At 39.4% G+C, this 26,332-nt stretch overlaps 1 long non-coding RNA gene across 4 annotated transcripts in view; it reads left to right on the plus strand.

Annotated features, from left to right (window-relative positions):
• The window catches only part of LOC138104152 (uncharacterized), a 148,772-nt gene extending 125,180 nt beyond the window's left edge, over positions 1 to 23,592 (plus strand). For all 4 annotated transcript variants that reach the window (XR_011147953.1, XR_011147956.1, XR_011147955.1 and 1 more), the window contains 3 exons: positions 14,296 to 14,347; positions 14,622 to 14,787; positions 23,067 to 23,592. This is a non-coding gene — a long non-coding RNA (uncharacterized lncRNA). The remainder of the gene's footprint in view (positions 1 to 14,295; positions 14,348 to 14,621; positions 14,788 to 23,066) is intronic.
• Positions 23,593 to 26,332: the final 2,740 nt, after the last annotated feature.

Here is a 26,332-nt window from a genome sequence, read left to right on the forward strand (position 1 = left end):
CCCACCCCCCAGTTATTTGCAAGTGTGAAGTTGCATGGTATTTTATCAAGATTTATAGCAATGTTATACTGGGACAATTGGATATTTGTCAGTAATTAATACTCTGGCATATCGACTACTTCTTTTATAACCCACATTAATTTCAGTAGGAACAGAACTAAGATATGTTGCTGTTCTGTGATGCCTCTCTTTTGTTATGAGATAATATCAGTGTCACGGAAAAAGCTCAAGAAAGGGCTAATATACATGAACCAGAAAATCTCCAGTCTTTTCCTTGAATAATTTATCAGTTAAGTAAAGGATATTACTTTCAACTGGAATATGTTATGTTAGAGGAAGAAAATATATTAGAAGTCTATAATATTTGGCTTCTTTAGAAATTTTACAATTTAGCTTTCACTCACAGAAAGCTATATGAGAAATTGTTTATATAATAACACAGTAGACATAATTTGATATTATTTTATAAGATTTTTATCAGTATTGCAAGTTGGGAAACATTTCCACATAAAATACACCAGCGATTATATTATTAAAAAAAAATTAAAACCAAACTGCTATAGGTATTGCAGAACCAAAAATAAGAGGAAGAAGTCAATGTTGATCTTCTAGTATCCATATTTAACATATCAATTTTTATCCTGTATTTATCCTTTTCTTTTGATTATCCATTTAAATGCAAAAATTTTCCATGACTTCTGATTTTGTTTGTACACAAAAACCAACATTTATTCTGCTTCTATCATTTTGTTTTGCTAACAACTGGAAAGGTTATAAAGTATGACCTTGTTGTTCAAACAGTTCAGTTTTGTCCATGGTGAAGGTACCCAGGATTCAGGTGGGACCTGCTGTAATTTTGCTGACTTCTGAGGAGTAGCTCTACATTTACATCTCTGAAAGTAACCAACTTAATTAGGCCTGTTGGGTTGCCTGCTTAAAGTCCTATGGACCCAGATTTTAAAACTGCTTCCTAGGTTTTCAGCAGGCTCAGATAGGGTGGCATTTAAAGCAAATGCTTAGTGTTGGCTTTAGATAAAGTGGAAGTTTTGGTAATCCCATCAGTGCTGATTGCTATAACCAACAGGACTAACTGTGCCTAAGTGCATTGGCACACCCTATCCAGCATCTTAAATTTGTGTGAATGCAACATAAAACCAGCAGCCAAGTTTACTTTGTGAACAGTGTGAAACAGTTATATTGGTTTAAGGGGCATGGATTAAGGCATACTGCTGAATGAGATAATGGCACATCGCTGGAGCCACTCTGGAGCGATGAACTCTGTGATGGTTTATTTATTTTCCATGGAAAATGTCACAGGAAAATCACGCCTCTAAAGATAAAATGAGATGAAATTGCAGTTTAGAATTGTATGAGGCTACTACATATTACAAGGTGCTTGAGGGGGATAGATGGTGGGGAAAAAGAGATGCAGTGGTAAAACTGTGTAATATTCCCTCCGGGTATAAGCAACTTAAATTCATCTGCCAGGTGAATTTAAGGCACTGAGACACTCCCATTCATGGCTGGGCTCTGAAGGGAATCATTTCAGCTATGATCTGAAAGGCAGCCAGCCTGCAAGGTTTCACTGTGTTAGTTTACATGTTTTCATCACAGCTGTCTGGAGTTTGTTTTTCATATTATTTTTATTAAGAACTGCAGAACAAACCCCAAAACTTTGAAATCAGAGGATATTGGCAAATAGCAGTAAAATATTTGCCTATTTCTCATTTACCATTTTGAAAGGGACTGCTTTTTCCTCTAGAACTATACAACTTGTCAAGCTCGGATAAAATATGAAGAAATTAATCTGCTGTGACTTATTTTGTTTTTTAAAGCTGTTAGAAAAGGAAATGATAAGTAGGAAATGAAAGTTATTTCAGTTTTTAGTGGAGCAGCTAGGTTGTTTGTCCTGAATCCCTGGACTGAGCATGGCCATGAGATGAATCAATGAGTGGGAGGGTGGCACCATCCCTCTCCTGTGGGTAGTGCATCACCCTCATATCCCCAGCCCAGTAACCACAGTTACTGTAGCAAAAATTGTGAAACAAATTGCAATATATAATTCCAGCCAAGACAAGAATAGCCCCAAATCCCTCTTTTTGTATTTAAAATCCTGGAGGAATAGTAACCCATGTTTTCTATGATGAGAGAAAAATGCAGTAAGCTCACAGTGTTTTTCTTTCTCTGTATAGAAAGGTATGTTTTCTCTAACAAGAACAGTCTAAATATTCCATTAATGCCTATGTGCATTATTAGCAAAACCCCTTTCAGGATAGATTACAGTATTTTGATTCGTTACTCATTAGTATGTATAATTATCGTTTAACAATGTTATGAAGGACTGATGAAGGGAAGCAGGTGTTTAAACATGCAGTACCAGGAGTTTGACACAGCATTTAATTCTCTTTATTTGTGCTTTTTAAAGACATTTATTCAACGAGGGAAAACAATGAGGCACCATATAGCCATGAGTGTTTGCAAGAGAAAGAAAAAAAGATGTTTAATCAATTTTTGGAGCAACTATTTTTTAATTAATGACAGTGAGCTTTTTAATGGTACTATAACATTATATGAAGAATAGTGAAAGTAATGAGATGTGTTACAATTTTAGATAGGAAGAAATTTATATCTTGCCATGGGCTTTAGAACCATAAAATGTTTCTGGGTATCATGGTAATGGAAACCAAAACTGAAAAGCCCAGTGTGGTTTTTGAAGTTCACAAACCGGGGGGTGCTGACTCCAGGATGTTGTTACCAGGACCATGAGGAAGGCCAGTGCAGCCACATGGGTGATACCCACCCTGCCTGTCCCACACTGGACTTAGCCTTGTCCATTACCTCTGAGGCATCAGCATCCTTGCTGGAGAACATGGGGTTCACTTCTTCAGAGCTGTGTGAGGTTAGGATCTTCAGGGCCAAAGAGTACTGTGAACTGTCTGCCTGAATGAGAAGACTCCTGTTTACCTCCAGGAAATGCCTGAAATCCTCCATGCTTAAGAGCTAATCTTTATCAGTAGCAGTAGTCTCCCTGGTCACTGCAGTTTGCCTTCTCATACTAATTATTATTTAGCTGCCAAGTGTAAATTAATATAAGCTAATATAACCTTATAAAATAATCTTTATTCTGGTTATGGCAAAAGTCATTGTAGGTCATCCTAATTACCCCTGTCAACCATAAAATGTATACATAAAAAATAAATGTAAGGTGGTGTTTCATGACTACACCTGTTTCTCATTGCTTGATGACTTTGTTTTCCCTGCACAGTACTCTAATATTAATGAAAATGGCATCTTTTTTTATAAGAAAACTAGTTTTTCTTTTCCTCCATTTACTTTGTCTCCAAATTGCTCTTACATGTCATTAACAGGGAGGCCTGTGGGCCAAATAAGCTGCCTTTTTCCTTTCATTTCTGATTGACCACCTTGTTCAGATGAGTTCTCAGCATGCTTTGCAGGTATAGAAATCTTCCAGCTTGTTTGTGCTTTGCTTTAATTAGGAAAATTTATTTATTATTTCAAGGGTAATGATTACTGTGATCAGAATTGTAACTCTGAGCAGGTGTGACTGTATATACTGAATCAGGCCCTGGGCAGAGCCAGTTTCAGGACCCTTCTTGTTTTTCTTGCAGACTAGTCTTTCCTACCTTTTAGCAGGCAGATGGGGCAAGGTGTTGTTCTGCTCAGCAATCAGTTTGACGAGTTTTTAATGACTTTCCTGTGTTAATCTGGGTGTCAAATGCTTTCATCAGGGAATTTCTTTGCCCTGCACATGGTGTTGCCTCACTTCTCACCTCTAGTGTACACCAGGCCTGATCAGGTCTTTATGCTACCATAAAGCACTACACAGAATTTGCAGTTGTCATTGGCTGTGTAAATGCCAACTGCTTTAAAGGCTGTATTTGAGTTAAGGAAGGGGTTTGGGCATAAATACAGATGGTCAGTAATGACCTAGCCCAAGGGATTTACCTCCTGGCTCTTCGGGTGGTTGGTGCTTGGGGTTTGGCAGTCTGTGCTTTTTACTGAATTTTCTTCTATTTTTCAGTGGCAATTTGAAGTCTCAAAGAGCATATTCCTACAGACCTCAGCATTGGTAGCTGGCCTGTCATTTCCTGGTGGGCTAGGTGGGTCCTTGGTGCTGCTTCGTCACAAGGTCACCCTTGAGGACCCAGGGGCTCATGCCCAAGTGCTGCTCAGCAGAGGCTGGTTTTAAGGGAGCAGCTGCTGCAATTTTAAGTGTCTAAGTCAGGTCCCTGCTCTGGATTCTCTGCCAGAGACAATTTGACTTATATAGTAATTTAGGCAGCTGAGCCTCCTTATTTAGTCATCTAAATATGTACTCTGCTGCTTTATATCCTGAGGTTTCTGTAAAAGATAGACCCCTGCTGTGGGACTCCCAGCTCTCTCTCCAGGGTGCCCTGCTGCCTGCAGTGCCTGTGCCCACCACGTTGTGCCAGCTCTTCCTGGTCAGGGGGGCTTTTCCTTCCCCCAGTCCTTTCCAACCTGTTGAGAGAGAGTGTCAGTTCATCTCCTTCCTTCAGATGAGATCTGCTGCCTGGTACAATGAGAAGTTATCAGGATGCAGAGCTTGTTTCACACATCATGTCAGTGATGTGAAACCCAGCAAAGGACAAGCTTTTATTATATTAAATATTAGTTTAAATAAATACTAGTTAAATAATAATTATTGATTTATTAAATATTATTATGTTTATATAAATATATGCAATAGTAGCATTTTTTCAGAGGGCTCCAACATTTAAAAGTAAGCCAGGCTGACTTTAGTGTGAGCAGAGAGTTTGGGCACCCTGCAGACAGCCCAAAGAGCAGATCCTGCAGCAAAGGGCCTGAGGTCATTTTAATATGGCTTTTGTGTCTTCAAAAAAAAAAGTAACTTCTGGTGTCACTTGCATGAGAGTTGATGTTTAACTTTTTGGCCTTTAAGAAATTATAGTTTGACATGAATTTTAACTTTCCTAGCTAATAAAATTATCATGATGGAACAGACCAAGTAAATAATAGATACAATAACTCTTCTTTGCCTATTGTGTGCTTTTACTATTCATAATTTTTAGGACCATAGATATTAGATACACTTACGTAAGACTTAACGAACAGTAATTATCTTTTGGCTAAAGCAAAAGCCCAAACGAATGCTAAGCTGCATTATCGCTTGGCTTCTGACATGAGCTGATAATCAGATTTTCTTGCTTAAATCCATGGTGCTTGAACAATGCTACCCACTGTCTGTCCTTCCCGATATTACCCTTAATTAGAAAGAACAGAAACACAAATCTGAATTATTTCAAAATCTGGTTTCCATGGTCAGTGGTTGGAAGGGCTTAACTTTATTACAAATAAACCTGGCTTTATTTACTAATGAAATCTGAAATGCTGGGCCTGTAATAGTAGATAGTCTAATAGCGTGGAGTTTACATGCTGAAAAATCTTGTGTGGGCAAAGTATTTTGTAATAAATCATTAAGTAATTGAATTATGATTCTTTTATCCAATTAATAAGGCAGAAAAGGAGACCCATAGGAAGCCCTATACCATAGTTTAGGCCAAGTAATGACACATTGTTCTCTAGCCTTGTTCTTTGTATGCAGGACTTTCTTCTAAGATGCATTTGGCGAATGCCTGTTTCTATCTTTCCAAACACTAGAGACTTTAATTTGTCTTTTTTTCCTAATCCTCTGTATTTACTGGCTCCTTGTTTCTGAACTTTTAATGAAAGCTTTGGGTTTTTTTTTTCTTTTATATGTAACAGGGGAAATCATTGTATTTGGCTCTTCTTATTTGTTTAGAGGTTTGGAAGCTCCTTTTCCACCACTAAATACAGTCTTTTAATTTGCAGTGATAAGTTTTACTCTCTATAAAAAGCCAGAAAGATTATCTTATGCTACCTGATCTAACTCCACTCTGATATAATTGCAAATATACTTTTATTGTAACGGTTGTAGTAAAATGCAACTTCAGCGAAATGTAGTTTTAAGTCTACCAAAAAAGCAGACAACTAAGACTACGTAAATTATTTATTTAGTGAATGCTTTTTGTTTCACAGCATATATATGCTCTTGTTAATGTACTAGAACACATATAAACTTATATGAATAGTTGGAGTTTTCTGCAGCATTTTCAAGCTACCTCCTTTTTCTAGTAAAATACTGTTCATCTTTAATAGATATTTTGTGCATAATAAAGAGTTATTTAAGGGAAAAGCCAGGAAGAAAACCACAGTGTTCTTGGCAAGCCAACAATTGAAAAGTACAGGTGCTAGGAGTGGGTACAGACCTAAAGTAAATAGTTAGTTGGTTTTTTTTTTTAATCAAAAGAAGGTACCTTTCATTCTGAGAAATTTATTTCTTTTAAATATTTGCAATCCACAGCTGATAGCACATAATGCCACTTTTCTTTCTTCCTTTACAAAGGGAATAGCTTTTGGTAACAAGCAGATGCTTGAGTGGCCTGTGTGGCATGAGGTGTACCATCAGCCAAGAAAATCAATATTTACTGTTCTAGTATCTTTGTGGTGTGGGAGTTTGCCTTGTTTAAAAAGTGGATTGTGTATAATATATAAGGCCTTGCTTTTAGTTGACCAGAAGAGGGGTGTTATTGAAAAGGGCATGTTCTCTGCAATGAGTCACACTTAACCCTCCATGTCCTATAGTTCTGGTCTGTTCATTTATTACACAAACCAAAATCAGCTGAATGGTTAGATCTGAGAGGTGCTTGCAGTCATTCTCATCCTTAAAAGTATTTGTTTGGACATCATCAGTATGATTAATAACAACAATAAAAGCAGTCATTTGTTCAGCAGCCAAATGAGTCCTCAGCCCCCAGCAGAGACCTCTGACCACTGCCTCCTCACAGCTGGCAAGAGTGGAGTTCTCCTGGCGATGATCGCAGCGAGGGCTGGTGGGGGAGGCATCAAATCTGCATTTCACTGTAAGGAGGAGTACAGGTCTATGCACTACTTGTCTACTTGGGGAAATAAACTTTTCTCCTCAAGGAAGCATCCATATTGAATAAGACAATTAAGAAATCTCAGGAACAGTTTCCCAGTAATAATGGTTTACTTTTTGAGGTTTCATTTTCTGGAAAGACTCGGATCTTTGTTTTACATTGATTTTTCCCTCCCCCACCTGCATTACAAAAAGCGAGTTTCATCCATTGCGATAAATTTGCATCCTCTCTTTTCTTATACTGAGCCTTTCATCCTTATTTTTTTAAGCCATAGAGGTGGAGTATAAATGAGGAAAACAGATGCTGAAAATGGCTGTAGGGAAGCTGTGAAGTTTGCAGGCCAATTTGGTGAAACGGGAAGGCACTCATGGAATGGAAATGATTGCTCATTTCACTGTTCAGCTTTGCTCTTCTCTCTCGTCTTCCACAGTTTATTAGGCAGATACTGTTTGCAATACCACACTTCAAATGTTTATGAGTTGCAGTTATGCAGGAGCATAAACCTCTACTTTGTAAAACTCTTGATCCTGTGCAAGGCTCTTGACTGTGTCAGAAAGGATGAGTGCTTCTTTAATGGAGAACTGGAGTGGTGAAGAGTTTAAGGGTTCCAAAGTCGGTCCCCTTGCTGCTTTTCAGTGCATTTCCTTTTGTCATCTTTGCCAGGATTTGGGAATCCAGAGGGGAAGAGGGAATCTGTATGCAAATAAGTGATGGAAATGTTTTTGAACATGTTATGGACAGAGAATGACAACCTGCAAAGAAGGATACTAAAGGTGGGTGTTCAGTCTCCCAGGAGCTTGGAAGCTGCAGCAAGTGCAAGTCCTGAGCCTGGCTCAAAGACTAAGGCTTGACTTGGGAGGCTGGTGGAGGGATGTCTCCCACTGAGCTACTTCTTCCCACAAACTCTCCATGAGCCTTACGTCCTGTTGCTGCCAAAATCTCCTCCCTTGCATTTTCCCAGGCTTCTCTGGCTTATCCAAGAGATTGAGGTTAAATGCCCAAGGTGTAAACTGTAGGGCTGGCATGCATAATGTAGGCAAAAAATTTATTTTAGTCATTGGCATCTCTTTTGACAGCCAGAAGGTTGAGAAACATGGAGGGATGTGGAGGGGAGGTGGAAAGTCTGACATACTCAGGGGACTGGTGAAGGTTACAAATGCTCACTCAGGCCCTAAAATGCTGGGGGAAGGACTCAGTGAGAGCTGCTGCATTCACAAGAGGGCTGACATGCGAAGTTAAACACACAGGTTACTGTGCACTTGATAAACATTACCTCTGCATAAACTAAAACAGATTCTCCAGCAGTCAGCATGCTGTGATATTTAATTGGTCTCTTTCTAGCTCCTGGAAATCTGTGGGCCTTATCTTACCCAGCTTCTGATGCTTAGACTTAAAAAGCTCATGTTAAAATAAGAAATTGAAGTTATTTGTTTGAAAATGAATGTGAGATAACAAGAAGTGCAGATGACTGGAAAAACCTGTCTGAGTTTCAAACTGTATCAAAACTATATATATCTTCTTTCTCTTTATAAGCTCTTCTTATGCCTGGAATTTTAGAAAAGCAGGATTTTGTGGAAAATACTTCTTACACGCCCACTTCAGTGCTGTTTGTTTAGGGTAGAAGTACAGTGTCAGGTGCACAGAGATGTGTGTAATCTCACTGGTGTTTCACTTTATAGAGTACTCAGAGAGGAAAAGCCTTCCTGCCTGGCCCTGGATTTGTGGTGCTGCTGAGGGTGTTGTGTGGTCCTGGGCTCAGCACCAGGTTCCAGGGCAATCCAGCTAAACAGGGGAGTCAAACCTGGCAGAGCTTCCCCTTCTCAGAAAAATATGTGAGGGCACATAAGCATGTGTTTTATGCAAAACCCTTCAGGGATTAATGTCCAATAAGACTCAAAGTAAGGAGAAGTTATTTACTATAACTATACTTGTGTGATAAAATTATTCTTGCATTGTATATGGCAGCATCATCTTGTGATGTAGACATACAGTAGAATCACACCACATGGCATCTTCAGGGTAATTTTTAAATTTTCAACAATTGCGAATGATTAAAAAGTCTATGGCAATGAATTTCTATTTCTTGCTTGTTATTAGCAGTATAAAGGCATCATGTGTTGCTTATTGCATTGTTTTCTTGCAGGCCTTGTGTTTTTAAAAAATTATGGTTATAATTTTCCTGAAGATACCAGTACTTTTTTTCATGCTAACAAGAACTATTTCAACTATCTGGCTTAATCTTCCTCATAGTCCACTTGGTGGATGGCAGTAGCATTGAAATAGAGCAGTCCAATTTCCATTATAAGAGTTCTCAGGAGTGAGGAGGCTGCTGTATTTCTCCCAAACCAACCCTCCCAACAGCTACATCATCAGCAGCACCTTTTGCTTTTCTACATCCACCTTCTCACTTTTGAAAAACACCGTGCATTTATTGATCTCTTAAAGATAGTCACCTTCTAGATAATTTTTGCAAGTAAAAATTTGGGCCCTTTTCTCCTGCCATGGTGCAGTCCATAGGTGAAGAAAGCTTTCATTGTGGTTTATCTTTTCCATCTTTCTGTATGACTCTGACACAAAATTCCATTTTTTTCGGGATAGGCTGGAAGCACACCACAAACATGTCATACTGATTTCCATGAATACCGTATTCCGTGTCTTGGAAAGAGCCATGACGACACCTCGGCATGCAGAACCTACTTAGGAATATTGCCTTGAGTTGTTAGGACTCAGCAGGAGGGGCTGTGTAACCTTTTAGCTTACCCTGAAAAGCAGAAGGTCCAGTTTGTTTCTTCCCAGTAGTCTAGGGTCAAATGTTTGCTCAATAGGGAGCAAGAGGTTTTCTGTATAGTCTCCAGCTTCAAAGGAGAACTGGTGTGAGGCCAAATGCCAAGTGCTTTGGAAATTTCTCCTGGTTGACTAAGGGCTACAGTTTATCTCGGATTATTGCCAAGAGAGGGCAGAGATTCATAAGGGAAGTCTTCATAAGAAACTCAATTTTAGGGACTGAGTCAAATCTTTAACAGTAGGTGTTTGGAAACATATGCTGAGAACAGGAGAGGACTTCCTTGATTTAGCAAGTCTGCTGTTTCCTTAAGATAAATTTGGATTTTTATGTCATCTAGACTGGCAGCTGCGAGAATCGTCTGAAGTGCATTTTGAAAGTGACAGAGCAAGTGTGACCTATGCATACAATTTCCAGTAATATATAGGGCAAAATGAAAATGTGCTTTTTGTGTTAGGTTGCAAGATGCTTTAGCATTACTTCATAATGTATTAAAGTGTTCTCAGACTGCCTCTATGTATAGATTGCAAGTTGAATGTCTGACATAAGAAGAAAACTGTCAGATTCAAAAAATAGTTGATGTATGGTCATCAAGAAGAATATTGGGAAAACAGACAACCAGGAGCATTCTGAGTGGTTTTTAATTTTTTACAGGAACTAACTTCAACCTATGCGAAATGTGGAAACAAGCTGTAATACCTAGAGTAAGAGGGAAAAGGTTTTGTTGATATATGGATTATTGGATATTGCTGCTTCAAATTGTAATCTTTATTCATTATTATAAGGTATGGCCATCCTACTCTTTAAATTTTATGTTATCAGTGGTGGAAGGCAAAAAGGACACATTTTAACTTCTCAGATTTAATTGTTTTGTATTTACTGTCTGTCTTAGTGTCTTGTCTTTTTAACAGTTTCAGCTGAAACAGTCATGCTGCTTCTGAGAAGTATCAGGGAAAACTTTGCTGGGCTAGTGGAGAAAGATTGAGACTATTTCTTTCAGAAACACTGGAGCTCCCTGGGAGCAGGGACTAGATCTCAAGCAGGATTTATGCCTCTGTCCAGGATTTGCCTTTTGCCAGAGACCTGAACTTTGCAAAGAGCGTAATTATTTATATGTTGTTATTTAGATTTGCATTAACAGAATTGCTCTTCTTGGCGTGATCTGGTCAAGTTAGCCTTTGTATCTGATAGCATGTGGAATTTTTTCCTTTGTTCTGAGCATAAGAAGGATGACAGTGGGCCAATTTTCCTTGAAAAACTTCACCTTGATTAAACCCAGCAAGATTAGGGAGTCATAGGGAGAAGCCAGATCCAAGAGGTAGGAAAGAAGTAACTCACAAGCAAAAGATGAGTGTACAAAAAAGCCTGAAGGTAAAATTCAGAAATAGATGTAGAGACTGCTGATGGCTTTGGAGCATGGCAATGGAGAATTTAGACACCACCATAGAAAGTGAGCTGCTACAATACTGGATAGAGTTTATAAACTCTTTCATGCTTTTGCCTAGGTGCTTAGCAAATAAGTGGTCCTCTAAAAGTGACTGGGATGGCTCACTGGAAATCAGATGCTAAATTTTTTGTCAGGCTGAAGGGTTGTCCCTTACACCTGATTTAGTTACGAGCAAACTTGCTGTTGCAGGTTGCTCTCAGTTCAAACAAGGGGAAAATCAGGCTCTCTACAGCAAAGCTTTTGAGCACAAAAAAAGTTAAATGCGAAGCAGTTAAGTCTGGGTCTGCCTTTAACCTTAAGCGTAGAGTTAAGTATTTTGTCAGGTCCCATGTATGATGCCTGAATCCTTTGCCTTGCCAAAAAGAAGTCAGCTGAATTGTGTTGTGGTTTTTTTCTCCCCTCCAACATAAATTTTGAATGTCGCCAGTGTTTCTAATTATTGTCTGGTTACTTTACACAGGTATGTGCCTGATTTATAGAAAGCTCTCTCAGCAGCCCGACTGTCATTCAGGATTTGCAGAAACAGCCTTCTATTATTTGGTAGTGGTTTGGTTTCTGAAGGGTAGGCTGTAGACACAAACAAGAGACGTAGCCCTCAGAAACATTCATGCAGCATCCTTCAGGAAGGGAGGGGAGGTTATCCAAGTCTCCATGCTGCTGTACTCATATAAATGCTCCCTCTTTTGTTGCTGCTGGACTCCAAAGAATAAAACCAAAACACAAAGCGAAGGCAGCACCACTGAGCAAATGCCACAGTGTTCCCTTAATCCATGTGGATCAAAAAACATGAACGTTTTGATTCTGTAAAGAATCTTCCTCAGCATGCTGGATTAATCACATGGATTAATAAAACACTGTTGCACTCACTCAGTGGTGCCTCTTCTGCTTTGTGTTTTCTTTTATTATTCTTTGGAGCCCTGCAGGAACAAAAGACGGCGTGTTTATAAGAGTACCATAGGCACTGGGAATTCTATAAACCTCTCTGTCTATAAGATATGCTTCTTGAATTTTTCCCCATGGATCATATACTGCAGATTTGCCTGCATACTAAACCCTGCCCTAGTGTCCCTATCTGCCTAAAATACACTCAGTTTAAATCCAGTGTTTTTTCTTTCGTTGTGTTTCTGTTTAGTTCTGCAGAGCATGACAGGGATCACATGTGGAATGCTCTCTAGCTGCTTTTGTGGAGCAAACACTTTTGTGTATCATTTCAGTCACTGACTGGAGAGCAGAGCTGGTGGGCAGGGGCAGCTTCAGAGAAACACATGATTCTAGCAGCTCTCATGCATAGAAGTGACTCAGGATGTACAGACTCACACTTTTCATTAATATATACTCACGCATGAAAATACACGCTAATGTTAGCCTTTGGGAATCTGTGTGACATGATGCCAGCATCCAGCACTTGACTATTAAACTCTCTCTCTGTACACTGCTTCCAGTTCTCTGTATTTTTTTATGAACTTTGCTTTCCAAAAGCATTCTTTTCTGCCTTGTAGGTGAAGGCTGACCCCTTCCTCTGCTGTAGGCCCCCACTTCTTTTCATCAGTGCAAGAACATAGGATGAGTAGTAATCAATCTTGTGTTATAGATATGTTAAAGGTCTGAAATTTCAGGGTTTAGCAGAGCTAAAATTGAAGCTTTAGCCCTTGAAAAGAGGGCATGCTATGGTCCCTGGGTGACCCTAATGGAGTCAATTTCAAAGATGCAAAATAACTTAATATTTGTGAGTAGAATATTCTTGGAGATTTTTTGTGTGTTTATCAGTCATAGGGTTCGGTATACAGTAATGAAAAAAAGGGTCTTAAGAAAAAATATTTTGAAGGCTTTCAAAAATATTCTGCTCGTGACTTGCATATCCATATTTTATCTACATACATGCCTGTGTTTATTGTTATCCACCATAATTAGAGATTCTGGCCTTTGTCTGTTAGTTCAGTCTCACAGCCATTCTGCCTTCCAGGACACCTGGGTTACATTGAACCTAACAAATTACAGTGTCATGGTCTCTTACAGAAATTCAGTGTGCATATGAACTGATATCCTCTATCCTAGGCCTTCTGGAAGATCTGTTCTAAAGGATGTAGGTGCCATAGCAAATCAGTCCAGCAGAGTGCTTTTTTCAAACAGTGAGTTTCTGTATCCTCTTGCAGATGGGCATTTTTTCACAGGACCAGGGAAACATCTTTCTCTCACTATTCCTCATCGTTTCTCAGGCTTCCTAAATTCCTTCTGTTCCCACCTTCCTACCCACGCCTTTGTCCCGACATGTGCTGCAGCCTCCCGTTTACACGCCCATTGCTGCAGTGCTGGGTGACTCATATTGCACACACCACCTACAGAATGCTCCAGGTTCCAGCCCCACTGGTTTCTGTCCTACAGCATCCCCTGAACTTCACAGGACACAGGTGTTCAGACTCTTTATCTCTCTGTCCCACTGTTTCCTTCTGCTAAAACCAACTCTCCTTCCCTCTGCCAGAGATGGGAACCTGATTGACTGTAGCATTAAACCACCAGTGGTCTGACTTTTTCTTTTCAAATGCTGATCTGAAAATGAATCTCTTTCTGGCTGATAAGGCCAATTTCAAGCAGCAGGACATCCTGCAGTGAGCTCCTCCATTACTTTCATAGTATATCTGATTTGCCTAGGATTCCCTTTTTCATAGCCTGCTTTATTCTTTGAGTTTTAGAAATTCTCCCATGAATCGTGTTGTACAATTGATTCATGCTACATAATCATTTTTCTACCATGGATTGCAGAAATTGTGGCACTTTATTCTGCAAATTTAATTGTGCTGAGCACCTTCTTCTGCTGTCATATTTTGTAGCCAATAATGTTAAAATATTGTTGAGACTATTATCTATTGGTGATGAGTGATTCCAGGGCTGTGCATTGTTTCCTATAGAAATTCTAAAAGCAAAAAGGGTAGTGACATGGGTAGAATTGCTCAATAAACAGAATTTTAAATACATAGGGCATAAGATCTTTCACTCTGTGGTAAGTGCCATTCATTAATGATGAATGTAGAAACACAGTCCCCTACAGACTGGTGTCATATAAGCATCCACATAAAGCCTTTTATATCTTTCCTTTCATCTCTTAGGTGCTGACCAAAGTCCTGTGGTGAAAGAAGCAGCAATGTCCCTGATAAAATGGTAAGGCTACTGACATATGTGATGTGTTGCAAGGGAATCACATATGATATCTGAGTACAGATTGCTGCTACCAATGGATATAGATTGCTACTGCCAACATGAGCAACAACTGTAGAGTTGTATCGTTTAGAGTGGGAGCCATGACTGCTGGGTACTGCAGGAATGTTTCTTTGTTCAAAGGCATTTCTTATCCACCAAAGTGAAAAAAACCCCAATTCTCTCCCCCAGGTGTTTGTGTCATAAATGAAACATGTATATTCCTTTCTGTTGCTAGATGAGAAGAGTTGAGCATTCGAGAGCAGTTGATGTGGCAACACTCTCCTAAGCAACCAGAGAATTATAGCCTGGGTTACTCAAGAAGGGACTTTGTGCAAAACTGACTACACAGATATCCAGCCTGATGAGCAGCTGCAGTTTGCAGTGGTGGTGATGATGACTTGGTAAGTGTGGCATGTCCTGGGAAATGCTGTGCAGAGACTGTGCTCCTCAGCCCTGGTCGCTGGAGTGTTTTGTTCACTTGGGCTGCAGATTGCAGGAGAGATGTGGTGCCTATTTTGGAGCAGAAAAGATGATAAGACTCTTGGCAAATCGGGGAATAGTCTTTAAGAACATGAAAGGTTGTTGCAAAGAAGAAGGGAATAATGTTTTTCTTCCTGTCCATGACTGTTAGGACAAGGCATAGCACCTTTAAACTACAGCCTCAGAATTTAGTTTAGATTTTTTTTTTTTTTTTTTAATGACAAGTATATATACTTTAAGTGCTCATAGTTTCTCAGAATAGCTTTGGCAGAAATCAGGGCTAGGACACATAAAGCCGATCCTGCCTTGGAGCAGCAGATGGAATAGATGAATTCTGACCTCCTGTGGTCCTGTACAGATACATTTAGAAGTGTTTCTCTTGATACTGCCATCACATTTCCCACCAGGAATGGAGTAGGCATTCTGCCTCTCATCAGGCAAAGTCTCATAAACCCAAGGTTTAATGTTTTGTTGAAATAGGGGTTCTTTAAAGACATGGGGTCTAAATAAACTTATTTTCTTAGCTGACTGCCTTGTGTTAGGTTCTAAATCCATATTTCATCATCTGACTAAGACATCTTTCACAACTGTTGAGTGTTTACCAGTTTACAAAAGACATAAAGGTTTTATTCTAGCATATCAAATACATTTCTGGGTGAGCTGGCAGGGGAGAGGTGATATAATTTTTCTTCAATTTTATTTTAATACTAATTTGATGCGTCACTGTAGCTGAAAGGGCCAATAGTAAAATCATTGCCCCAGTCCATTCTTGCAGTGTTTTTTCTTTGTTGTTGCCTGAAATTAAAAGTTAATGTGCTCAAGCACAGAAGAAACAATGTAAGCTTTAGGTCAGTTCTCATCTCCTAAAATTAAAAGGACAGTTTAAGCTGGCTTCACAGGCTCCCAAATTATTTCCAGAAGTACTACCTTCTGAATTTTAGATCTGGGGGGGTTTTTGTGTGCTACAAGGCTTTTGTCTGCTGGTCCAGGATGGTAAGTATGTGGGTTATTCGTGCATTTTTAGTGCCTGTATGCTGAACAGTCTGCAGATTTTGTACAAAATTACTACAATCAAAGTTTGCTCTGGCTATCCTGCTTACTTGTAAATGAAAGGATAACATAATATGTGCTTTTCACTCTGTCTCTGTAGGATTTGTGCAGCGTTTTGTGATAGAGAGAGCTGCTCCAGAGCACAGGGCACCTGGTGGGCCAGCAGGGGGAGAGCCCCCATGTACCAGCAGCAGCCCTGGCCCAAGCTCTGCTCTGCAGAAAACAGGCCAGAAACACCAGTCCAGTAAGGGGAGGAAAAAAAAGTAGCTGCCTGTGTGTAGAGACATATGGAACTGCTGAAGGACACCAGTGTGGGTTTGTGCCTGTTCCATGAGGAGGCCCATAAGAAAACAAGATAGTGGAAATCAGGAGTTGCTCTGTCTTGTTCCATTAATTTCTCTAGCTGTGTTATTTTCTCTCCCTGGATTTTAGCTATCTAGAAGTCAGGCAACTAATCTGAACTAATCTACTTGTCCAAACTCTTTTTATATACAGGAGAGAATGATAAACACCTTTTCAGGTGATCCCAGCTCTCTGCTTTAGATATCTACCTTAGAAGCAGGAGTACAGGGCTCTGCCCAGTGACCCTGCATGGCTGTCTTGTCCTTTGTCTTCGGATGGGTTCTGAAATTACAGAGAAGTAGCAAAGAGTATTGCAAGGTCCAACAAGATTTGGGTATCTGGGGGTGGATTGAAGCTACTGCAGATTGGAATATGGAAAAAAGTAAAGAAGATAAAGGGAGTGAAGAGCCTCAATCTAAGCCACAGGTAAGGGGAGTGTTCCTTTAATAAAGAAGCAGCCTCACAGCCTCTGTAAGACATGGCAAAAGTGTGCAATTGACCATACTGCAAATGGCCCCTTTTGCTGGAGCAGTGATTGTTTTCAGTGCAACTGCGAGCACTAGAAAAACTAAATGCTACAGCCAGGAAAGGAAGGGAAGAGTGTGATTTTGCTGGGACTTTGTATGGAGATAATGTGTGTTACAAGAGTAAGGAACCAACCCAACCTCCTGAAAGGATGTAGGAAGTTCCAACTGAAAGTTCTCCAAAGAGAACTGGCTGATAATACCAAATCTGGTTACTGAGAATTCAGATTGTCTTTGTGTATTTAAGTGCTTGTGATGTACTTTCACAGGTTTTTATATTTTTGAGGGTCAGCTAACAATTGTGTAGGATGAGAAGTATGATGAGAACTTAATGCAATGTGCCTTTCTTCCCTTGAAAGTCACAACAATTGCACTTATTAAATTGAGATATTACACAAACGCATCACTTAGACATCTCGTAGAAATCTTGATAATAACATGAAGGGGTTATTTTACATGAGGGGCATGAAATCCTGTCAGTATGATCAAACTAATAAAAACTGATGCAATTTTTCAAGAGTTGTTCAGAGCAGATGTGTAAGCATCCTGTATCCAGCTTCAGTGATTCATATGGTCCTGAGCCATACAACCATGTGTTGATGGTGACAACAAGTAATGACTAGGAGGAGCTTTTTCAGTCCCTGATTAAAGAATTTTTGAGTGCTTTTAAGGACACGTTGAGTTGTATTATTTTCCAGGAGAGTATTTGAATGGGATTTAATCCTATGCTCAAGCACTTTTCTGAAAGTGGTTGTCTTCTGGAATCAACTTTCATTTCCATTTGTGGTCTAGTGACAGCCCCCACCTGGGTTTGAAATGAGGTCATTTGGCCTGAAAGGTGGGGGTAAAGGTATCTAAGTAGCTTTCACGGAGACTTATTCTGTTGCCTATAGCTACTTTCATCTTAAATAAGGAAGTGTGGCATGTTTGTATTCACAAATCCCGTTGTGCAATGTTCTGTCTCAATTGGGGCTGTCTGTGTCTCCATATTAATTCTCAGGGCAGCTGCAATTTCCTCCATTTCATGCAAATTAGCTTCAGCCTTAAAGCTCCTGGCAGGTTGCCAGCATAGCCCTCTTTGGCAAAATTTGGATTCATCAGCGGAAGGGTATTAGCCTTTTCGCTTTAAAGGCCTTTGTTTAGGCAAATATTTCACTTTTTTAAAGGCAAATACTTAAGAAAATCTCTATCTTTTAGCAAGATGCATTCTTTAACCACTACAACAGTCCTAAAGATAGTTAAATAAACCACAACTAACAAAAATAATGGTATACATTCTTACTGCTTATCTTGAGCATTGCTATAAATGCCACTGCACCAGTGCCATTAAAATGCGTGTCAGGAATTTTCCTTGGCTGCCTCTATGCAGTCTTTTAAGATCATTTAACTACATAATGACTTTTAAAGATATTCTTTTTGAAATGGAAGGGCCTTTTTACAAAGCCTAGCTGAAAAAGGTATTCCACAGATTTTCAATTCAATATCTTAATTCCATCTCTCTGACTTTTTTTAAAAGTTAAACTTTTTGGTTTGCACAATGATTTTGTGATCTTGTGTGTTCTACAATTATTCTGAGAATTTTTTTACCTTTTACATCATTATGAGCACTCACAGTTTTTTGTTTTGTGCTGGGTATATGCTATTCTTCTTAAAAGTCAGATTTAATCTTTTTCTGTAAAGATAATAAGGGTACTTAATTCTTCCTCCTTCTATTCTTTTCACAAGAATCACATTTCACAGATTTCCCAGGTACCCATTATTTAAATTCTAGTTCTACCAGAACACTGACAATAAAATAGCATGAAAGTTTCTGGGTTCATGGCGTGACACACTGGCTTTGAATTTAATTAGGTAGCAAATAAGATTTCTCTTTTTCAGATATCACTGCCGTAGAGTTTCTTGGCTGTTAAGATTCAAGATGTGTTTGTCCTGTATCACCTATCATCAATAGAAGTAGAAATCCTGCAGGAGAAAAACTGATCTGTGGTTCCACTTGTGCAAAATGTTATTTTTACCTGGTGCTCAAACCCTCTAAAGCATAGTGGAGTACCACAGATATTACCAAAACCACCTTCTCAAGACTCTGGTTATCATTGCAATGATTGACTTTTCTCTCTCTTATTACTGTTGATGTGCAAGATGATACGATCCCAAGCTGTTTGTGACAACTGAAGTGTCCTCCATGGCTAGTACTTAGAAAAATATCACCATATTTGCACTCTAGTGACTGGAGGAACTTTGCAACTGACTGTCTCCTTGTTCCTGTAGGTGTTGAACAAACCCTCATAAAATCTCCTGATTTTTAGGCCATCTGTTGTTTATGCACTTTAATCATATCTGTTACCTCCTCTTAAAGAGAAACTGTGACAATCATATCAGTTTTTTTATTCTGTGGCCTTCTCTGAGTCTCTGTAGTTTCCTACAGTCCCTGGTCAGCCATGGAGAGCCCTCTCTGCCCAGAGGAGTGAAGGCACCTAGTCTGCCTTGAGACTATCCTGGGTGATAGAAGAATTATATAGATATTCATTCTTTGGGGATGGATTGAAATTTTGAGAGTAATACAGGAAAGCATGGTTTTTCTTCAGCAAAATAGGGTTAGCTTTTTTAGCTGCTGTAGCTCCTCTCCTGGTTGGATGCTTTAGGTGGTTGGATTTTTAGAAACATTTTGATGACAGTGAACAGAGAGTAGTTTTACTTGTGCTGGAAACTTGGTTGTGTCATAAAGTGAAGAGATAAACATACCAGCTCTTTAGGGACACCCATTGTGACCACTCACAGCCAGCAAGTGTAACATCCACAAGGTGATGGATGTCTCTCTTTGAAAAATTTAAAAGAGGCTGAAAACTTTTGCTGTGTTATTTGAAATCTTGTCACTCTAAGAAGCATACTTTTGCCTGAACTAGGGAAGAATTTGATTGGAAGTACTACCTCAACCAAAATCAAAGCTAATGGGTTATAAACTCCCTGAAGGTTTACTGTCTTTAAATGATAATATGTGTTTTAAAATGGATATTTGCTTACCAGGCAAATGATTTTACAGGGAATTAGGTAATGTCATGGGTACAAATGGTATCACTTTGATTACAAAGAATCAGAATTCCATTTTAATAAAATACAGAAGTTCTGAGATCTGAAACATAATTGTTTATCTGGTTTCTTAATTTATTTTGTGTATGTAAAAATCCTACTAATGTAAATCCTATCAATGTAAAGAATTGAATAATTGCCTAGTGGTTTGGCGAAACGTTGTTATTATGAATGTCTATTGGTCCATCTATTGGTACAACTAACCTTTATTTTGAATGCTGGGAATTTTCACAGTACAAATAGTCCCCCAGCTAATTACTGATTGGGGTGGAGTTCCAAGGCATTTTGGGGTTTTTTTAAGTTACTTTTTTTGGACACAACTTCTCTATGTTGTGAGGCACAGGGGAAGTTGTGGTAGAAGCACTTTGAAGGCAATAGCACAGATAAGCACAGAGGACAGGAATGTCTTAAACCAGCTTTGCCTGCAAGCTTGAGAGTCATGAAACTGTATCCTGGAGTTTGATCTAACTCAGTCTCAAGCTTGGCCTTGCTACTGGACCAGGGCTCCATACCAGAGTCCTGGCACTCCAGGTCTTGTGTAGAGATAATTCTACTCTGTGTTCTTTGTATGTCATTGCTACTCATTAATCAAAATTAAATGACTGTCCCCAGCATGTCCAAATGACTCAGATCTGCTGAAAGAAGGTGGTCATGTCTAAAAAAGGTGAGTGTTTGCCATAGGGAAGTGCTACCAAGGAGCTTGTGGCATCATTTAGATTAACTTTATAATTCTGTGGTTCTTTTCTCCTGTAAATTTTAGACTCCTGCAGGTAGTAAATTTTACTTTTCAATAGACAATATCACTATTTGAACTAAACAGGGTGAACTCTTTCCTGTACTTACAGTTATCAGCAAGATTTAGTGGAACATTTGGCTGTCAGATGATAATTTCTTGTTTTGATACTCTCACACAAGTTAAAGGGGACACTTAGTGCTTGAGACTGCACCAAATGGAGTTAAATCTGTGACCAAGTTCTGTTAATAAAAATGTAAGAAAACCAAAAGCCATCAGTACTGTGCATAGCTGTGTCCAAAATTAGTCTTGGGAAAAAACTGCCTGACTAATGGACAGGCTTAACACATGATAAAATAACTGATTTCAAAACCTGCCCTCTAGTCAGATCTGGAAAGTGAGGTCACACATGTACAGCTGCCCTTTGTGGTCCAATTGACTTCTGCTTGCTTCTGAGTTATTCATATGGCCAAAAAGATGCTCTGGGGAGAGAGCTGGGTACCATTGATGCAATGGTGCTGCTGGGCTGTGTGGTGCAGAAAGCATGAATGACTTGCCCAAAGTTTGCCAGTGACAGCAACAGGATCTGATCAGGGATTGCACTCTACACTTGGCTCTGTGCCTTTCACCATTGAATCTACATGAAGGAAACTGAGGTGTCTTGGAACCTGTACTGTTCCCTGTCTTCTGAAGAATGGCTTTCATCTAAGGTGTTTTAATTGTGATGCATGTTAAAATGTCTCTACATACACAATGTATATGCCAGAGTTGCAGTTTTTCCCAAGACAAGTGGTTGTATCCTAACAAGTCTGTTTGTAAATAGTTGTTTTTATTTAAAAATGTCTCTGGGCTGCATTTGGAACTCTCCTAATGATAAGCAAGGGTCAGAACCACCAGCTTTCCTGAATGTGATCATTAATTTATGATGCCTGCACAATATGGGGATATATATCCTACATGAGAATGTAGAGAAGATCTCTTTTTAATTAGAGTGCTAGGAAAAAAATCACTTCATGGAGCAAAGTGTACTTAGAGGTCTTAGCTGAGCTTTTAAGTCCATTTGATGGAACCATCAGGCATATTTACCAGCCTTGGTCCTTGGAGGTGAGTGTTTGCTCAGAGGTCTGGGACTGACTCCTCAAGGAGCTTGCACACTGCAGGTACTCAGTATAAATTCATATGCATCAAGCCCTCAGACAAAAAAGAAGCGTGGAGGAACCTGCGTCCTGGGTATTTACATAATGCACCTCAATCGCCCGAGAACAGAGGACCTCTGTTTGAGAGCTTTGTGTTGCCAATCCTTTACGTGGCTGGAATTGATCATTCTGAGAAAGGGAGCAGTAAGATGAGTGGGATGGTTTATTGCAAAGTTCCTTTAGTGTTTGAGAAATGGAGAAATTTGGATGAAATGCACCTTTCAGCCAGGACTTGCTGCCATCCATCTCTCGGTTCCTTAAGAGTAACTGGGATTTTTGCAGTGAGTGCAGCTTGCTGCCAGAAAATCTCAACTTTTGTTAATATATAGGCATTCATCGTGTGCTGTTCATTAGCACACATATTGCTAATGCCTGGCAATGGAGCGAACATTTTTCTAGAGTGGGGTCGAAAAACTAATTATTCACCATATGGTGGCCAGCTCAGCAACAATTGCTGAAGCCATGGAAGCAAAAGGAAGTTGGCTGGTTGATTTCTTTGGACAGTTTGCACAGTGATGACTCTCTTGACACATGCCATTCATGTGGCCGCTGCATAACAGATGGGCTAAGGCTGGGAACTGTGGAAAAATCATGGCAGAGATCTGGTGGCAGCCTCTGTCTTTTTATCCTTCAGAATGACTTTGGGTCACATGGGCTGTGAAAATAACAAGTAGGGGATTGTGCTCTAAGGATTTCCCTGTTTCTTTCATAAAGCCAGAGCGTAATTTTGACTGCCTTTTCGTATTTTGTTTATTAAAGGGATCAGGGTTTTAGATGAAAGAGATTACTTGGTTTGTGGTAGGGGGCTGTGCTGTGCCCATGACACTCAGCTCATTGTTAGCAGGAAAAATGCTGGCAGTTTGATAAGGGATAAGAAAATGGAGGGGTTTTAAATTAAAATTTAAATTACTCCTTATTTGTTCTCTTCTCATTTGTAAATCTCACATAGGCAAGTTTAGATAAGAGCTGTTTTAGATTCAGAATACTCAAACCTGAAATGAGTTAGTGTTTTTTTCCAGAGGAGCCTAGTATGGGAGGGTAAGATTAATTTGAGCATGCTGCCTTTGCAACTTGTGTGCTTTCTGGATTTCCTATCATCCAGACAGTGCCTGAATGGGGAAGGCACTGCAAGTTTCCACGCAGAGATTTGTTGAGCTTTATTGTCATTCAAAATGAAATCAGGTGGGTTTGAACTATCTGCAAATTAAATTTTAATTGATTACAGCAAATTTTGTCAGTTGAGAATTTTCTCATGTCTTCTTTCACAGCAGTTTGGAAGAAGAGTTGACAAGGAGTGAAAGTATTGCCAGATCCCTTCTGAAGCTGCACTGCCTTCCCCGAGGGATGCTGGTAATAATGGTTGCAGAACACAGAGAATGGGAAAGCAAAGTGAAGTGAAAGACTGCATGAGGGAGAGCTTGCAGGTGAACCATTCACAGTCATTTGGGATTTGGGTCCGTCTTGTCAGGAGCAGCACACAAAGTTTCTCAAGTGAAATGTGGTATGTGAGGTCTTGATTCAGGATTATTGTTATGTAAGCATTCATTATGATCATATTTTACATACACAGGACTTCCTCTCCCCCAACTCCCACCCTCTTCCTCCTCTCTTCAAAAATAAAAGCAGAAAGAAATTAAGATATCTTACAAAGCAAACTTCAAGCACTATTTTATAATACACAGGGTTTGAAATTTCTCTTTCTAAGCAGAAAGGCCTATTGCCTTGTTGTTGTGGCATTACACTCTTGGCTGTTCACAAGCAACAGAGTCTTTTTTTTTTTGTCTTTTGACATGGTGACACAGAATCACAGAATATTCTGAGTTGGAAGAGACTCACAAGGATCATCAAGTCCAACCCTGAAGTGAACAGCCCATATGGCAAACTCGTGACCTTGGCGTTGCTGGGCAGGCTGTCAAGTGAACACCAACCATGTGGCTTCCAGGGTCCTCCCATCAACCCCTGTTTTTCATTCTTACTTACCAAAACCAGGCCCATTGATTCCAGAGGTGGGATCTGCATCTCTGGCAGTGCTGCTCACAGAGAGCCTCTGCGTAGGCTGATGTTTGATGCAGTTGTGCAAGTACACACAGGAGAGACTGACCAAAAAGAAAATAATGTGTTTTAATCTTGAATTATGCTGTTGCTAATTTCTGCAGGTGAGGCAGTAAATAGAACTAGTTTTCATTAGGCCATGATACTCTCCCACAGGTGAGCAGGGGAACACATTTTATTGGCTCTAGCTCCTTTGTGAGGAGGAAGTTCACTAGTCCATCATGCTTCCAGCAGTGATTATTTCTTCTGGAGAAAGGAGTAAGCCAGTGTGTTTTATGTGATGAACCTCCTAATCAGCTTTTTCCCCCTGCAGTGGTGTGAGCAAGCACAATATGAGGATATGCTGCATTCCCCTTGATCCTGTCATGCATTCCCTGCATTTCTGAGCTCTTGTGATCTCCTTGGCTCATGATGGCTGCTCTTTTGCTCAGCCAGTGCACATCCCACTTCTCCTCAGTGATATCCCTATCTGTGTTACAGACAAGGAATACTTCTGGTTTTAGCAAGAAGTCAGTCCAGCAGAAGATGAGGACCATTATCCAGCAGATGCTGCATAAAATCTACGTCTCAGTGCACTGCCAGTGTAAGGCTGCTAGACAGAGGGCTGGATTTTCAGATCACTGCTTCTCTTTAGCCTTTGGAGTAATGTTTGTAATGCCCAAACCCCCAGTGCCTCTTCAGGTGTTCCTCCATGTGTGCTCCACCTGCTGCCCATCTGAGGCTGCAGAGTTCTCTGCTCACCTGGCTGGAAAATGTCCCTCAAATTTTGGGTAGAGATTTGAAAGGAATTCTAATAATTGGAATTTATAATCTTGAATGCCTGCCAGGCATAATGGCCAACAGTCTCTTTTTTTTGTGAGAAAAATCCATAAGTGGATAGATGATTATTAGAAAAATTCAGCAGAATTCCTAAGGCCTGAGGTGAAGTGTTAAAGGCCTTTTGCAGAATTGGAGAGAGGAGAAGGTGGCATAAAAATGTGTCTGTATACACAATTACGCTTAAACATGCAATAGACATGTATATACACTGCCGTGCCATTTTCCAGACATAAAGATATACAAGAATAACAAAATAATTTTTTTTAAAAGGTATATATTAACAACATTGTATCACAAAGAGCAAAGGCAAGGAACCTGAGTGTAAGAGGAGTCCTTTCTTAGAACACCAGATGTTGTCCTAAGACAATGATGGAGAAACATTACAAACCAATTTCTTCATAAAGTGCTTCTTATCCAAAAGATGATTTTGAAGTGATTTCCCCATGCACAGCTACTCATCTCTTTGTCTGTTCTTAGGCTCTTTTCTGGGTATTTTATTAAAAGTAAGTTATATTCTTTTTTACAGTGCATTTATTACATTGTAATCTGTTCCTCATCTGCTTTTGAAATATATTAAGCATGTAAGGCAATCTTTAGATTTTAAAATCTCAAAAAATGGTTTGGAATGAATGAGGTAAACAGCCTGTGTCCTAGATTAAGTTCCAGTTGCAAAAGACATAAATTAGTTCATCTCTGTGTTAATAGCTAATGAGTTTTCAAATGATACATTTTTTCTTTGTAATCAGCTGGAATACCACACGTTGCAGGAAAGGTAGGATTTAATATTTTGACTGTTTTGCTTGAAGTGCTCAGAAGATTGGAATTTGGCAGAAATATTCCTCAAATCAAAATTTGCTGCTGATTGTTCATGTTCTTAGATGAACTAGAGAATGGGGATGGGTTGTACAACATTTCCTTGTGTGAAAATAAGTTTGTTTCTGTGCTTTGATACTTCTGCTGTTCACAGTACAGTTTTGGGTTTAAACTTTGTTTCACAAGAACATTATCAAAGTGTTCAGATGATGATACATGAGCATAATATTTTGGTTTATGAATGAGGTCGAGTTGTAGGAAAGAGTTTCAAATTTTTTTAATTGAACTAAATTCCAAACATCCAGATATCAAAATACAGGGTTTAGTTTTTGATTAGCAAGAAAAAAAAGTCTCTATAAAATGTCGAATATTATGGTTACAGAGCAATGCAGCCATTTCTGGATAAGTCCTGGAGCCCAGACTTGTCTATTTCATCCAGTTCTCCTAAATCATGGCACAGTCCTTTGCTGAGCTGATGGACTCACACATTTGGATAGGATGTAGTTTATTCTGTTGCTAGGGTAAAATGCATCTCACTTTAAGAGCAGCTGAACTGTGGTGTTCTCATCCTTGTTTAATATGCATCTTATGTAGATTATACAAACCAAATTGGCTTAAATGGGAGATTAATGAGGGATGTGTGGTGATTATATGTGCCAGTAAGTGTTAGGTTGTGTACTTAAAATCTTGCTGCATATATTTTTTCTAAGTCCATTCACATAGAGAGTGATAAGAAATCCTTACTCAGAACAGAGGAATTTTTTTCTGACAAAATATATTAAATAATTTTTGAATTAGCCTTGTTTCAGCTTTGTCAGCCTTGTTTGCTAAATCACCACAAATGTTTATT

The sequence above is a fragment of the Aphelocoma coerulescens genome, chromosome 1A, assembly GCF_041296385.1.
Source record: "Aphelocoma coerulescens isolate FSJ_1873_10779 chromosome 1A, UR_Acoe_1.0, whole genome shotgun sequence".
Classification (NCBI taxonomy): Eukaryota; Metazoa; Chordata; class Aves; order Passeriformes; family Corvidae; genus Aphelocoma; species Aphelocoma coerulescens.